This window comes from Calliopsis andreniformis, unplaced genomic scaffold, assembly GCF_051401765.1.
Source record: "Calliopsis andreniformis isolate RMS-2024a unplaced genomic scaffold, iyCalAndr_principal scaffold0189, whole genome shotgun sequence".
In the NCBI taxonomy this organism is placed as follows: Eukaryota; Metazoa; Arthropoda; class Insecta; order Hymenoptera; family Andrenidae; genus Calliopsis; species Calliopsis andreniformis.
The window spans coordinates 21,482-26,205 of record NW_027480598.1 but is presented as its reverse complement, the minus strand read 5'-3'; positions in this window follow the sequence as shown (position 1 = coordinate 26,205).

Below are 4,724 nucleotides of genomic sequence, written 5' to 3'. Positions count from 1 at the left end.
CAATTGAGGATTGAGGATTGAGGATTGAGGGTTGAGGACTGAGGGTTGAGGGCTGAGGGTTGAGAATTGAGTATTGGGCATTGAATATTGAGGGTTGAGGTTTGAGGGCAAAGGATTGAGAATAGAGGATTGAGGAGTGAGGATTGAAGAATGAAGATTGAGGATTGAGGATTGAGGATCGAATATTGAGGACTGATGGTTGAGGACCGAGTGTTGAGGACTGATGTTTGAGGATTGAGATTTGAAGATTGAAGATTGTGGATTGAGTATTGTAAACTGAGAATTGAGGATGTTCTAGTGAGGATTGAGGATTGAGGATTGAAGAATGAAGATTGAGGATTGAGGATTGAGGATAGAATATTGAGGACTGATGGTTGAGGACCGAGTGTTGAGGACTGATATTTGAGGATTGAGATTTGAAGATTGAAGATTGTGGATTGAGTATTGAAACCTGAGGATTGAGGATACTCTGTTGAGTATTGACAATTGAGGATTGAGGGTTGAGGATTGAGGGCTGAGAATTGAGGATTGAGCATTGAATATTGAGGATTGTGGTCTGAGGAAGCAGGACTCAGGATTGAGGATTGAGGATTGAGGATTGAGGATTGAGGATTGAGGATTGAAAATTGAAGATTGAGAATTGAGTGTTTTGAATTAAGTATTGAGCATTGAATATTGAGGATTGAAGTTTGAGGACTGAGGATTGAGGATTGAGTATTGAGGACTGATGGTTGAGGATCGAGTGTTGAGGACTGATGTTTGAGGATTGAGGTTTGAAGATTGAAGATTGTGGATTGAGTATTGAAATCTGGGAATTGAGGATATTCTATTGAGGATTGAGGATTGAGGATTGAGCGTTCAGGATTGAGGATTGAAGATTGAGGATAGAGGATTCAGGATTGAAGATTGAGGACTGAGGGTTGAGCATTGGGTGTTGATAATTGTTGTTTGTAGATTGAGAATTGAAGACTGATGATTGAGTATTGAAAACTGAGAATTGAGGCTATTTTATTGAGGATTGACGATTGAGGATTTATGATTGAGGATTGAGGATTGATGGTTGAGGATTGAGGATTGAAGATTGAGGATGCAGGATTGATGATTGAGGATTGAGGACTGAGAGTTGAGGATTGAGTGTCGTGAATTAAGGATTGAACATTGAATATTGAGGATAGAAGTATGAGGACTGAGGATTGAGGATTGCGGATTGAGGATACAGGACTGAGGTTTGAGGATTGAGGTTTGGGAATTGAGGATTGAGGTTTGAGGATTGAGGTTTGAGGATTGCGATTTGAAGGTTGAGGATTGAGGATTATTTATTGAGGATTGAGGAGTCGGCATTGAGGATTGAGCATTGATGGTTGAGGATTGTGGATTGAGGATTCAGGATTGAGGATTGATGGTTGAGTATTGAGGATTGAAGATTGAGGATTCAGGACTGAGCATTGAGGATTGAGGACTGAGAGTTGAGGATTGAGTGTTGTGAATTAAGTATTGAGCATTGAATATTGAGGATTGAGGTTTGAGGGCAGAGGATAGAGAATAGAGGATTAAGGATTGAGGATTGAAGATTGAAGATTGAGTATTGAGGATTGAGCATTGAATATTGGGTTCTGATGATTGAGGATCGAGTGTTGAGAACTGATGTTTGAGGATTGAGATTTGAAGATTGAAGGTCGTGGATTGAATATTGAAAACTGAGAATTGAGTATATTCTGTTGAGGATTGAGAATTGGGGATTGATGATTGAGGACTGAGGATAGAAGATTAATGGCTGCTGATTGAGGATTGAAGATTGAAGATTGTGTATTGAGGATTTAGTATTGAGATTTGAGGTTTGATGATTGAGCATTGAAGATTGAGGATTGATGATTGCTGATTGAAGATTGAGGACTGAGTGTTGAGGACTGAGTTTTGAGAATTGATGTTTGTGAACTGAGATTTAAAGATTGAAGATTGAGGATTGAGTATCGAAATGTTAGATTATATAATCAAGGAACAAAAACAAGTATCGAAAGTATCGAAGGATACAGAAAGTGTTCTGTCTTGTTTCTATGGTTTTTTATTTACTTGTGAATATATTCATGTGAGATATTCGATATCGTACAGACTTCTTCCGTGCGTTGAGTTAAAAAAAATCAAATTTCTTTTTATTTAAATTTGTTCCATATTCCAACAGGTTATGGGCCCAGAATTCATTCTATAATAATTAAGTGTATCGCGTGTTAATTAGTTTAGTGTTCTTTAATCAATTAAGAGTAAAATACTTTAAACTGCGTGACGATGGAGATGTCCGAAGACAGGAGAAACATTCAGCAGTTCAATGGTATGAAATACAACGCGTGGAAGCATAGAGTTCGTAATTTATTATATGAACTCGATGTATTCAATGTTCTTGACGAGCAACCACCAGTTCCTGTCACCGCAGTATGGCCGAAGGCGGAACGCACTGCCAAATGCACTGTTGTGCAATATTTATCTGATACTCATTTGAAGTATGACACTCCGGGAAGTACAGCAAAATCAATAATATTAAGTTTAGATTCAGTGTATGTGAGTCAAAGTATGGCTAAGGAATTATCCAGTAGGAAAAAGCTCTTAAGATTGAAAATGAAAAGTGACAGTTCGTTGAAAGATCATTTCGAAGTGTTTGACGATTTAGTCACAGATTTATCAGCTGCGGGTGTGACTGTGCGGGAAAACGAAACTATTTCAATTTTGTTATCTAGTTTGCCCGAAGTATATGATACGGTGCCAACTGTCATTGAGACGATGATGACAGAAGCGGGAATTACACTTGACATAGTTAAAAAGAGACTGTTGGATCATGAAACGAAAATTAAAAGTGAAAATTTGGATACCAGCGCGAAAGTACTCCAAGCTGAAGTGGAAATTCAAAGACCATATAATTTTGGAAGTACACGCTTTAAAAGAGGAAGTAATAGAAGAGGGAACATTAGAAGAGGAAATACATTCAAGCCGAACAGACAATCTTTTACCGGAAAATGTCATCAGTGTGGAAGAACAGGACACAAGATTAAAGAGTGTTAGTACTATAAGAAGAGGCTCCAATATAGAGCAGAACAAAGGAACAAAAATCAAAATATACATACAATTCAGACGACGCAAGCTGTTACAAGCGACATCGTGTCGGGATATGCCTTTATGACCGGAGAGTACCAGGTCATGAAAGCCGAAAAATTAACATTTATCCTGGATTCTGGAGCATCGGATCATATAGTCAAAGAAGATAATGTATTTTCAAATATGACCATACTTGATCCACCCATCAGGATTTCGATAGCGAAAAATGGAGAATATATAATTGCATCGAAGAAGGGTTAGATACCTGTGACCACCAATATGGGAATTGAAGGCGTTTTGGAGGACGTATTGTACTGCCCGGACGTGCCGTACAACTTACTATCCGTTAGAAAATTGCAGCAAAAAGGAATGAGTATAACTTTCAATGAGAGGGGCGTCGAAATAATCAAAAACGGTAAAATGATGATGATTGGTAAGCCTTCAAATAATTTAATATTTATAGATTTTGATGTCATCGAAAAAGGAGTAAATTCACTTAATTCTTATATTTCTAATAAGATAGTTAATAATTATGAATTATGGCATAGGCGCTTAGGGCATATAGGAAAGGCAAAATTTTTACAGTTGAAGAATAAGCAGATGGTGAAGGATGTGACGTATCTTGAAAAAGTAATTCCAGACGATAATATATGTGAAGCTTGTATTAAAGGAAAACAAACACAATTGCCATTTAAAAAGGCAAAAGGTAAAAGTCACATTAGGCAGCCATTGTTTATTGTTCACACAGACGTTTGTGGGCCGATCACTCCTTCTACAATTAATGATAAAAAGTATTTTATAACTTTGATAGATGAATTTACGCATTATTGTGTGACGTATTTACTTGAAAATAAATCAGATGTTTTTACAATCTTTAAGGATTACGTTGCTAAAAGTGAAGCACGTTTTAATTTAAAGATTGTCAATATATACTGTGATAATGGCAAGGAATATTTATCTAATGAGATGAAAAATTATTGTATACAAAAGGGTATAAGCTATCACTTAACGGTTCCGCGAACTCCTCAGTTAAATGGTGTTGCAGAACGCATGAATAGAACTATAACTGAAAAAGCACGTGCAATGATAAACGGTGCAGGTTTAGGAAAAGAGTTCTGGGGAGAAGCAGTTTTAACTGCTACATATTTAATTAATTTAACCCCATCGAAAGCTCTTAATGTTAATAAAACCCCATTTGAATTGTGGCATAATAAAAGGCCCAAATTGAAGTATTTAAAAGTGTTTGGTTCCACAGTGTATGTGCATGATAAAGTTAGGAATTCGAAATTTGACGAAAAGTCTTATAAATGTATATTGGTAGGGTTTACACCAAATGGATACAAAGTGTGGAACGTAGAAAATGGGAAATTTGAGATAGTAAGAGATGTAATAGTTGATGAAATTAATTACTTAGAATCTCGGCCGGTAATAAAGGGAATAGGTTTAAAACGTGGTTTATGTGAAACTGATGCATCTCGTGAAGTGCCGAAATCAGTAGATATACAGTGTGAAGTAAATAAATCTGATAATCAAAAATCAGATGTGTTAAAAAGAAAAAAATCTGATAACAATAAATCAGATATGATAGAGCCGAGAATTAAAGTAATGGTAGATCAAGAGAAAAGTAAATCTGTAACTAA